The sequence below is a fragment of the Crocodylus siamensis genome, chromosome 5 (assembly GCF_052110815.1).
Source record: "Crocodylus siamensis isolate JL-2025a chromosome 5, ASM5211081v1, whole genome shotgun sequence".
Lineage (NCBI taxonomy): Eukaryota > Metazoa > Chordata > Crocodylia > Crocodylidae > Crocodylus > Crocodylus siamensis.
In genome coordinates this window covers 137,391,980-137,404,437 of record NC_143399.1, presented here as the reverse complement: position 1 = coordinate 137,404,437, position 12,458 = coordinate 137,391,980, and the positions used below count along the sequence as shown (strand labels likewise).

General features: G+C 43.2%; 1 protein-coding gene across 1 annotated transcript in view; it reads left to right on the top strand.

Moving 5' to 3' along the window:
• CNOT10 (CCR4-NOT transcription complex subunit 10) overlaps positions 1–12,458 on the top strand; it is a 46,901-nt gene that overhangs the window by 26,858 nt on the left and 7,585 nt on the right. The gene's annotated exons all lie outside the window — the stretch shown is intronic.

Sequence of the window (12,458 nt, the reverse complement as noted above, 5' to 3'; positions counted from 1 at the left end):
CCTCGCACATGGACTGGATAAGAAATTTGCAGGATGTATGTTGCCAACTTCTGATGGTGGGTGTAGGGAAGAAGAGAATGAGTCTGCTTTCTCTTTACTATACCTTAGTTATCTTTACCTTACAAAGTCAAAATCAAGAACCTGCTTCCTGCTGTCATTTACTAAAAAAGATTGGAACTTTAGTACGTGACCTTTTCCTTCTGGGGCTCATGCAAGGCTAGTTTGGATGCCAGCCTATAACGTAGCTTGCTTGGATAATGCTAAATGCAAAGTCGCTTAAACCCTGGTTTTGCATGGGGTCTTGTAACACAGATGGTAATATAATGGACTAACTTTTTGCATTGCATGCAATGGCCATTTAAAAAAATGCCATTGACAGTGACTACCAAAATCTATTGAACATTCTGCTTGCTTTATATATTCTTAAGTGGTGATTAGTAAAACAAAGGTTTTCAAAGGCTTTGTTTAGTACTTGTGTGGTGTTGGTATGCGCCAGCTGGTATGGTCCAAAAAACATCTACTTTTCCTCCATCCGTGCCAGGCAGCACTGTCATGAAGTACACTCTGACTTTGTGCTCTCACTGCATGCGTGCATGCTAGATCCCAAAAATGAGACAGTGCCGCTGCCTTTTGAGTGGTATTGTATGTGTGCTAGAAAACAAAAAGTTCTGGGGCATGTGCTCAGCATCTTGTGGCCTCATTTCTGGAACTTGGTGTGGGAGAAACAGAAGTGAGCAGGTGAGTTATGCTTCACAACAGGGCTTCACTGTGCTATAGACATTCCTAAAGTCCAGTATAGGCAAAGCACATGGGACTCAATATGCACAAAACTGCATCCTAAAAGCTTGCCCCTTTATGTCTTCATGTCCCAGAGCTAATTGCTAGTTTACAGTCTGAGGAACTAGTTATGGAAGTGTTTGTTGGATATCAAACAGATAAGGGCTCTAGATCTGCCTTGGTGGGTAGGTAATATGTAATGGCTAGTACTTGTAGTTGCCATTTTTTCCTTTCATAAGTTTTATACATGTATATGCCAGGGAGTAAGCAAGGATGCATTGGGAATCTTAATGCTTCTAATCCAAGCATATTTAGTCTTTGACTTTACAGAATGGGTAACCTAGTTTTAAATGATATTTCTCCTCTTTTATTTTGTAATATTACAAGTGCTGCCTCTTTCTTAAACTCCTCAGTAGCTTCACTTTGCTTCTGCACATACTGTGTGAAATATTAAGCAGTTCCTGTTCTTTACTCAAGATTGCTGTTGTTTGGCACAGACCACTGAAAATCAGGCATGTGGGAGATGTCAGGGCTGCATTACGTGGACAAATGATAGTGTGGTATTAAGTGTAAAAAATAAGTAAATAAATAAAATCAGAGTGCACATCTGTTCTGTGTGGTTAGGCCAAGCCATTGCTAGAAACCTCTGGCTTGTTTTTAATGCCATGTTCTAGTTATTCTTGGAAATACAAAGCTGAAAGGCTAGCAATAGGCATTTTTTGAAACACTGGGTTTGTTACAGCTCCATTCCTTGGTCATCCCTGCTGAGTACCTTAGATCAGTCAGTGAAACATGATTAGGAAATGCCTGTGACCTTTAAAATGCAGTGCTTAAATTCCTCAAGGATATATATATTTTGTAGTATTTTTTTTCTTATTTCCAGCTTCTTGCCTTCAAGCACTACCATTTAGCTAAAGCAGAATGTGAAAAATTTCAGCAGCTGTTGTTGGAGGATGACATAAAGTTATAGAAACCAAAAGCTCAAAATAAGAAATACTCTATTTGATTGTTAGTAGTTCTACGCACATTTCTTTTCATACATTTTAGTTAGGCATGCCCTCTGGTTTGTTTATTGTTGGTTACTGTCAGGCCAGTAAACACTTGCTGCCAAGAAACTCCTTGTGATGTTCCAGAGCTAGAAACCATATCTGAAAATAAATTGAATAAATTAGACTGAAGACGATGTGGCAGTCCTCTTCCCTTTCCTTGATGAACCCCACCAAAGTTAGGTAAAGTACTCATAATTTAGGGTTGCCCATTACTCCAAACTGAACACTGCATGTTGCAATTCATGCAATTATGAAAATTATTGAAGCATTGGGGTAATCATCAGTAGCACTGTACATAAACAGAAGACCAAGTTGGCTGACTTGGAAGGAAAAGTTCAAGCATTAGATCTCCAGGGCAGAGCAATGGAAATATGTCAAGATAGTGACAGAGCTTCTGTTCCCATCCTCTTTTTTTAGGATAGAAATTTAAACTGATAGTAGAGAGGAAACCAATAATCAGTTTCAGGGCTCTTAGGCTAGGGGACAGAAATTACACATAACCCAGTATAAGCAGTTGGGAACTGGTTCAGATCTGTAACACAACAGAGATTCAGTGCACGTAAACTGCTTTCAAAATGGCCAAAATCAGTTTAAGATAAACCTGGATAGATGTAGTATTGGATGGTATTTATAGATGTGCTCCAAAGGGAGTGGGAGGGGACAGATGGGGCTTTGATCACAGCAGCTGCATTAGCTGCTCTTATTGAAGCACCCAGATATGTCTCTTGTATCAGCATCTGTGCACTGAAAAATGGTAGCAGGGGTGCTTTAACTAAAGCTCGTTGAACAAGCTTTAGTTAAAGTGCCCCCATCACCATTTTTCAGTACGGGGATGCTGATCCATGAGATGTTGGAGTCTGCTGGAGCATGGTAATTAGTCAATTAATCAAGTCTACTTCAATGCATTGTAATTGCAGTACGTCGGAGCAGCCTCGCTGCTCATGTATAGTCTCCCAGACTTCACTGATTTTAGATTAAATCAGTTTATTGAACTTTTGTCCCAGATTCCCTCCACATTCAAGTTAACTCCCAGTCCCCCAGTATCCCAGGATGCTTTGTACCTCCCCCTCAAACCTCCCTTGCAGGATGGGCATGCTAGCCTTGACCCAAGCTGTCTCCAGCTGAGCAAGGACAGATGTTGTAGCACCCCCTGGCTTCTGGCCTGGGCCATTGTAGGCATGTGGCTGCCTTTCTGGAATCAAAATTGAATATTCAGTTGCTTATTGGTATAACCTATGCTGTTTAGGCTAGTCTGCAAAGATTGAATCGATTCAGTGTCAGGCTTTTTGACTCTATGTACTTATCTTTACTCTCTCACCAGCAGCCACTCTTCTTCGCAACATTTGTTTAGTTGCTGAGGACAAAATCACCTGTTATCTTCAACTTGGAGCTGTCTCTCAGTCCTAACATCCAGTCTATATTTGTCTTCTATATTGTTTCTATATAATCTCTCTAAAGCTTAGTCTTTTAGGCCTGTACATCCAAACAGTTAAAACCCTTGTTTAGGTTTTCATCGTCTCTCTTTCCATTTGCTGCAACATCCTTTTCTCTAGCTTTCACAAGTGTCATTTTGGCCTGCTCATGCTTATCCCAGGAATTACTTCAGAGGTCACCTGCACAGTCTATTGCTTGAACCATTTGTGTCTTTCCTTCCCTCCTTTTTTTTTTTTTTTAATCTCATGTAATGAAAGCTTTTCACTTCATTACGTAGCCTATTCTCTCCCCATGCATCATCTTTCTATTTGCTATCAAAAGGTTAACTCCTGCCTATGATCAGACCATAAGGCCAGCCTTCAGTGCCCACTTACATTTTCATATAGGTACTTTTATGTTTTCCTCAAACTGTCCAGAAACATTTGCAAAGCTACTTTGTTGTTTGCCTTCAAATCCTTTCTTAAAAATGCTTGGCTGTGGTGCCTACAAAAATTGGCAATAGTTAGGATGCTGTTTTGCTGAGATTCCTGCCTGTTTTGTAGATTATGCTGTTTGATTTTTTTTTTCCCCTTTGTTTCTCTTCCCATCTTGCTTTCACTGCTTTCTAGTTCCTTGTAAGTTCTTCAGGACATAGACTTACTTTTTTTGTGTTTTGTTTGAACAGTAGCTAAACCAGTGGGGTCCTGGTTCATGACCTAGAGCTCTGAAGCACAGCAACGGAAACAGAAAACTCTAATCCCATAGCTGTTTCCTCTTGTGTAAAGTGTGAACCTTTGAAATGGGTAAAATTTTAAATGCCATTTCTTCGAAAACTTGTCTCTGACAACAGTGATAAGGACCAAGGAAAACACGTGTGTGAGCAGGTGCCTCTTGTTCTGAACCAAAGCCCAACTGTTGTGTGGAATCTCTTCCTAGAGTTTGACTTCCTTAGTGAGACATGTAATGATATTTCATTTTCAGAAGTTTTTAAGACTGCTTGGTCCATGGTGTAATGCTATCTTTACAGAGCTATTCTACTTCTTTGATACCAGTTGAGGAAAGCGGTCCCTTGGAACCCACTTAAACTTTTTCCAGTAGGTTCAACACTTGCTAATATTGCAGAGAGGTTTGGCCAACCTGTTTAAAAACTTCCTTTATGATTACAAAGTTTGATGCATTGTCAAATTTTGGGAGATGTCATTAAGAATGGGCTAATGAGTACGGTGCTTATCCTCCTTACTGCTTATAATCAGAAATTTGGTATAAAAAACCAAAATGTATCTTGCTTCAGCTGTCTTTCTTTATTCCTATCAAAGCATATAATCTCTTACTTAAACTCTTTGGCATACATTCTGTATTCTGGCCTAACCCTCAGGTAATCTCTTGTGATAATGGCAAGCTTAACTTTTTTGCTTTCATTCAGCTGTGTGCAGGAAATTTAGTTTTACTCATTTAAAGGAAAGAAGTGTGAACGAGTGAGAAGGAGGCCTCAAATGCCTCTACACAAACACTCTTAGTATGGGCAACAAGCAGGAGGAACTCACCCTCCTGCTGGCTGACACCAGCCCGGACATAGTGGGGATTACGGAAACGTGGTGGGACGAAACGCATGATTGGGCGGTGAATGTCAAGGGCTATAGGCTGTACAGGAGAGAGAGGATAGGAAACAGAGGTGGGGGCATGGCGCTCTATACTAAGGAGTGCCACGCCCTTAACACATCCTCGTTAATTAGCAAAGAGTCAGGGGAGGGGCACTCTGAAGTGCTTTGGGTTAGAGTACAGGGCAGTCGAGGGGAAAGGGACTTAACGGTGGGAGTCTACTACAGACCTCCCAACCAGGGAGAAGAGCTTGACCAGGAATTCTTGGGTCAGCTCGCAGAGGTAGTGAAGGCTAAGGATGTGGTAGTCATGGGGGACCTGAATTTCCTGGACATCTGCTGGGAAGAGCAGTCAGCCAGGTCTGAACGCTCACGTAGGTTCTTGGCCAGAGTTCAGGACCTCCATCTAACCCAGGAGGTGCACAGCCCCACCAGGGGGGACGCCTTGTTGGACCTAGTGCTGGCCACGGGTGATGACCTGGTGAGGGGGCTGCGGGTGCTCGACCACCTGGGCGACAGCGATCATCGCCTGCTGGAATTCACCATCCAGCGCAAGGTGGCAAAGGCATGCAGTAAGGCAGCGGCCCTAGATTTTAGGAGGGCAAACTTCAACGAGCTAAGGAGGATAGTTGGAGAAGCGCTGAGGTCCCGGAGGGGAGGGGAGCCAGGTGTCCAAGGAGAGTGGTTGCTCCTTAAGGAGACGATCCTCCAAGCCCAAAGGAAGGTAATCCCAACGAGGATCAAAGGGAGCAGGAGAGCACACAAGCCTCCGTGGCTCACCAAAAGCATCCGGGAATGTCTCCTTGCTAAAAAGGAGGCTTATACCCAATGGAAAGAAGGGTTCATCACCAGGGAGAATTATTCTGTAGTTGCTCGGGGATGTAGGGGGGGTAGTTAGGAAGGCCAAGATAGAGATGGAACTGGGGCTAGCTTCCCAGATTAAGGACAATAAGAAGTCCTTTTTTAAATACATAGGGGGTAAAAAGAAGGTCCCAGGTAATGTGGGGCCCTTGCAGGACGCCATGGGAAACTTGGTCGTCACACCAGACAGCAAAGCTAACATGTTTAACGATTTCTTTGCCTCTGTCTTCCTAAGTAGGGACCAGAACAGCCACCTCCCTGCTGGGCCCCCCTCGGGCCCCAGGGGAGGCACACCTGGGCCACGGGTTAGCGAGGATTTAGTTAGGGAACTTCTGGAGGGGTTGGACATATTCAAGTCAGCCAGCCCGGATGATCTCCACCCTAGAGTTCTAAAGGAACTGGCCGAGGTCATTGCAAGTCCTCTGGCACGGCTTTATGAGCACTCATGGTGCTCTGGTGAGGTACCGGAGGACTGGAAGAGGGCCAGCGTGGTCCCCATCTTCAAAAAAGGCAGGAAGGAGGACCCGGGAAACTATAGGCCGGTTAGTCTTACCTCGATCCTAGGCAAGCTGTTCGAGAAAATTATGCTAGCACGCATCCAGGAGGGGCCTGCAGGGGACTGCATGCTTAGGGGCAACCAACACGGGTCCATCAGTGGAAGGTCCTGTCAGACCAACCTGGTGGCCTTTTATAATCAGATCACCAGATCATTAGATGCAGGGGTAGTAGTGGATATAGTCTTCCTGGATTTCCGGAAGGCTTTTGACACTGTCTCTCACACCGTTCTCATTAAGAAACTGGGGGGCTGTGGTGTAGACACCCACACAGTCAAATGGGTCGCCAACTGGCTGGAGGGCCGCACCCAGAGGGTGGTAGTGGATGGGTCCTTCTCAACCTGGAAGGACGTGGGCAGTGGGGCTCCGCAGGGCTCGGTCCTCGGGCCCGCACTGTTCAACATCTTCATCACCGATTTGGATGAGGGGATAAAAAGCACCTCGGGAGGAACAACCAGCACCATACCTACAGGTTAGGGAACTCCCCTCTTGTCAGCACGGAGGCGGAAAGGGATCTGGGGGTCATCATTGACTCCAAGATGAACATGGGCCAGCAGTGTGGGGAGGCAGTAAGGAAGGCCAGCCGCACCTTGGCATGCATCCACAGATGCATCTCCAGCAGGTCCAAGGAGGTGATCCTCCACTCTATGCGGCACTAGTCAGGCCGCAGCTGAGTACTGCGTCCAGTTCCGGGCGCCGTACTTCAAGAGGGATGTCGACAGCATGGAGAGGGTCCAGAGGAGGGCCATTCGTATGATCAGGGGACAACAGGGCAGACCCTATGAGGAGAGGCTACGGGACCTGAACCTGTTCAGCCTCCAAAAGAGAAGGCTGAGGGGGGATTTTGTGGCCTGTTATAAACTAGTCGGGGGATCAGCAGGCATTGGGGGAGTCACTGTTCCCCCGAGCACTGCCAGGAGTGACCAGGAATAACGGTCACAAGCTAGCAGAGGGTAGGTTTAGGTTAGATATCAGGAGGCGCTACTTCACGGTCAGGGCAGCTAGGGTCTGGAACCAGCTTCCAAGAGAAGTGGTGCTGGCTCCTACCCTGGGGGTGTTTAAGAGGAGGTTAGATGAACACCTTGCTGGGGTCATGTGACCCCAGTACTCTTTCCTGCCATGGCAGGGGGTCGGACTAGATGATCTGCTCAGGTCCCTTCCAACCCTAGAAACTATGAAACTAAGTCATTACTGACTTCTTGATTATTTATTCTCAAGCTGTAAATAGTGTAATAGTTGAGATGAGCGGTATTGGGCTAGAAACAAACTGTGTGGCTCTGATCAAGTAAACCGTAGCTTCTGTGTGTCAGAATTACATGGTATCATGTTGTAAGAAAATGAACACGTAATCTTTTCTTTCCCAGTCAACCATTGTTACCTACTGATGAAACTTGACAACATGTCAGGAAAAACCTGTCAGTACAAGAATTATGCCGTGTCTGGTAAAGAACATCATACTAAAAAAGAAAGAAAGAAAAACATTGACTTAATTGTTGCAATATTTGTTTTGACTGATGGCTAAAACTGCAGTACTTGCTTTCCCTAGGGTCTGACTGACTCAACAAAACCGTTTCTAAGCTTCTGCACGTGGTTGTAGAATATCTAATTCTTTACAGAATCAAGTGATAGTTCTTCTTCAAGTGAAGCTGAAGGCAGTAAGTTAATTGAACAAATTAAAACTCTTATCTGACTGGTCAGTTAAAATTAATAAAGAATCTAAAACCAGCAAGAAATCTGTGAGAGAGAGAGAGAGAGAGAGAGAGAGGAGAGAGAGAGAGAGAGAGTGTGTAACTTTCGATTTATCCTGGTGATAGTAAGTTGAAAACAGTTGAAAGCTCCATTCATCCCTGTACTCAGATGTACTTATAATAGCTTTTTGAATTGTTTATACAGAACTGCATATATTCATAGATTTTAAAATATAATCTTAGTATCATTTAGGGGGGAGGGAGGGGCGATTTTGGGGTCAAAGTTAGGAGTCCCATCCAGATAAAATTTTCATGTCTCCTGTTTCGTGCGTATACTATTTGGCAGTTGTCTTAAATTTCTTCCACACATTCCAACTTTTTGACCATTGCAGGCAATGTCTGTAACGCACGTTCTGACCTATCGCATGAAACATTTTCAAAGGGAACAAGTGTGTGCAACAAATGTACAAACAGATCAAATACTGTTGGTATTAAAAATGTAAGGAAACAAGACATGTAGGGACATAGAAACTCTGAAGTTTCTTCTAGCGGAGTTTCCTGTAAATTCTTCTCTGGCAATTGTTTCTTCAGCTGCATAGACTCTGCATAGTCTTCATGCTTTGAATAAGGAGTCAACTTTTCTGCTGCTGCCCAGAGCAGTTCCTCCATACAGTATATTTAATCTGCTGGAACAACCCAGCTCTGTTCAAATGGAGTCAGAACTGGGAGCCGTCTCTGGGCCATAACACTAAATGTGAAACTTCTTGAAGTTCTTCTCCCTTAGAAGAGAATTGTTTATGTTTGACCATTTTAAAAAAAGGGCACTTTATGGTTTTTGTTCTTGGACACAGTTGCACCTGAGAGTCTCTTTTACTTAAGCTTCTTCCAATATAAAGATTACTACTCATGGTCTTAAATACTGATGAATTTCCAGCTTTAGAAATCCTGTCAGAGTGTTTGTTACTCTGCCGATTTGTCCATGGATGCGTGTTCTGCTAACTGCTAAAGATTAGGAGGGGAAACAAAAACCATTGTAGAAGGATGAAAAAGGAGAAGCTACTAAATTAGAGAAGACCAGGAAAGAACGTGAGGAACAAAACAGTTGTGTATCGTTTCTGTCTCAACTTCCAATTTGTAATATTACTCTTTCTCCTATTCATTTTCTGTGGATTCTGTGGGAAGTTTCCAGTCTTGCTTTAAAGAATTGTTTTTGTGTGGATTTTTAGGGCAGAAGAGACCATTATCATCTGCCCATATGTATTGTATAGGCTCTAGGACTTCCTTGAACTAATGCTGTGAGTCTAATCAGTGTGTTCGAATAGAGTATCTTTCTTACGAAAAGCATCTAGTCTCAAACTAAAAATACCCAGTGCTAGAGAATCTACCACAACCCTGGGTAACCGAGTCCAGGGGTTTCACAATGTAAAAACTTGGGACGGATTTCTAGTCTGTTTGCCTACATTCTGCTTCTGACCATTGGCTCTCAGGCCATTACGTGCTGGATTGAAGGATCTTCTTTCATATTTTTCTTTCCCATTTAGGTACTTGGACTGATCCCAGAGCCCCAAGTTCTTTTTTCCAGCACCTTCATCCCTCCTTCTTTCTACCCCCTTGCAGTTTTCTGAGCCCATACCAGTCTATTTACATTATCTGTGGCATGTGGACACCAAAACTAGACACGCTATTCCAGAAGTGATTGCACTGGTGCCAAAACCAGGTATAAAATGACCTCCCTCTCTCTCTCCCCCATACCTGATATTCCAATATGTGCAAGGATTGCATTAGCTTTTTTGGCTATAGTGTTGTATGAGGAGCTCATGTTCATGACCCTGAAGGCTTTCAGAATTGTTGCCTTTAGAGTAGAATCTGCCCTCTGATAAGTGTGACCTACAGTCTTTGTTGCCAGATGTGCGTCCTTGCATTTGGCTGTACTAATACGTAAAAAAACAAAACATGGTCTGCATTACGTGTTTTATGTGGTAGGTTAAATTTTATTTCAGCTTGCTGGTTGGGGAAAAAGCCATTGCTTGCTGTCTGATTTGGACAGAAGTTTACATTTCAGTGGTAGTGTGCTTCGTTACAGTAAATGCATGTAAATGTCTGGTTTAGAGTCTATAAACTCTGGCTGTGGAGCCTGACATCTTACTACTGTGTCTCATACAATAGGTTGTATGTCATGATTCGGGAATTAAAAAGTTCTCTTTTTCTATCTGAAAGGCAACTGCAGGTAGCTCCGAAGTGCAGTAATACTGGAACTCCCCACTTCTCAGAGGCAGCCTGTTGAGTTTTGTCAGAGTCCTCATCGGGGGAGGGGACTAGATTGTCTGCTGTCTTGCGATTACAATTCTTCCGCTCTGATTAACTGTCAGATCTCTTGAGTGTTTGGTTTAGTGAGTTCGACATCGATTCAAAGTGTGTGAGAGGAACAATATGGCAAGCAAAAAAATTTGATGTGAGCTTCTCCTCTCCCAACCTTCCCTCCCCCTGCCCTCCCCAGGTGCTTGTTGCTATACATCCTTCTTGTGTTCCTGCAAATACAGATGAGAGAGGGGCTCTCCCCCTTACACCTGGAATTCCACTGAACAGTTGCTCGTCTCTCAGTTTGAATTTCCTCTCCTTTCTATGCTTTTCTTAAGATCTGGAAACGTACAATTTTGGTTTGAAACTAGTGTAGCAGTGACTGTGTGTCAGTACAGACCCAGTATATGCAGCTATAGCATCTCCCTTTGTTTAAAAGTAGCTATTCCTTGAGGCAGAGAAGAAAACAGTCCATTTAACAATTCAATCTGAGATAATGGTCCTTTTTTTTTTTTTTTCTCCCAGTAGCAACCTTTCAAAAATATTTTTGGTTTGGGACTTGAGTGGGGGAAGCCTTCCTCCCTTTCTTGAAAGCTTTTGTATGTGTTCAGATTTGATGTGACATCTGGGCATGGTAAAGAGGAAGTGGGGGGTGGGGGGAAACGGTGGTGAAGTTTCTTATCCTGCTTGTGCATAATTAAAGTGCATGCCTCCTGGGAAACGGGAATAAAGGAACCCCAGGCCCTGCCATGAATTACATGACTTACTGCTGGACCCAAAGTGGGCTTGACAGTTGCCAGAGGGTTGGAGCTGTAATAGCCCACCTACTGGCAAGAGAGCTGAATATGCGCTTCTTGCAGTTATCCCAACATGGGAGGATTCACTCTTCCTCCCTGCAGAAGAACAGAAGCTATTCTCACAGCTAGGAGTCCCAAGGCGAGGAAGGTGACGGCACCTTCCCTGAGATGAGGCAGTCTGCATTAAGTTATGTCTTATGAAGTGGAAAATATCCCGAAGTGTGTTGCTGGGGACAGGGGGAGGGGAAGGGGAAAAATTACAAGCTGTAAATGCTTGACCTAATGCTGACATCCTGATTTGGGATTATTACTTGAAGATGTGGAATGAGTGGTACATATTTCGTTATAAGACTTCTCGGGCATTTTATGCTAGAAATGCTCAAAACTGTCCAGTAGTAACATCTAAAAGGCTGTATTCATAGTAACAATAAAAAGCCAGATTTTTCTGACGCAAGGCTAAAGTTCAGTTTTAAAATCAATAGTAAAACTAGACTTGAAACTATTACCTTGATGCTTGTAGACTTTTGTTGTCCGTTGTGCTGTGGAATCAGTCTGATAGACTCAGAGTGCCAATTAGATTGTAAATGCGTTTTTAAAACCTCTTTAATGCCAGGAGTTGACAAAGAGTTACAGAATACAGCAGTCTGCAGACCTGACATACCCTTTGTAGTGCTATAAAAGAGGAGGGAAAATGTAACTGAACTTCACTGCTAAAAGAAGCTAGAGCACAAATAAAATCAAAATGAGTGCATTTTCTCCCTGTATGTACATATGCGTGCATGTATTTACAGTATGCTGGGGGTCAGGATTTCAGAATCCTGCTGATCAAATCGGTAACAATCCTTGACTTCTGCTTGTAGAACATTTTATAATTAAGCCCAGTAATCTGGAGAATGTGCTTCAGGTTGTATTTTGACAACAGAAATTCTGCTCCTGTTCGTTTCTGATTCCACGTGGTGATGTTGGTATGAGATTATAATAGCACCCTGCAGTTTGATAAAGGAATGTACAATGAGTGTGATGTGTTTGAACACTTGAAAGTGCTGATTAATTGTGAACTTTTAAAGCTTTTATTTTTACTGAATAAATTGTATTCCATCTGCTAGGTAACTGGAATCAAAATGTGTTGAACCAAAATGTACAGAGCTTTTTAATCTCTTTTTTCATTGGTTTCATTGAGTGTAGTAATAGCTGCTTTGGAGAGGAAAGTAGAATTCCACAGATAAAAAACTGCTTTCTCCCCCGCTTTGACAATTAAAATATGACCTGTAAAGTTGAATGCTTATAATATTGCTAAAGTTCTGAGTTTACATGCTGATATTTTATCCATTTAGCCTCCTTAATCACAGACTCAAAGTACAAGACCTAAAGTCACTTTTTGAGGCAACTGGGCCTTGTATACAAGTCAGGTCTTGGGTGTCTG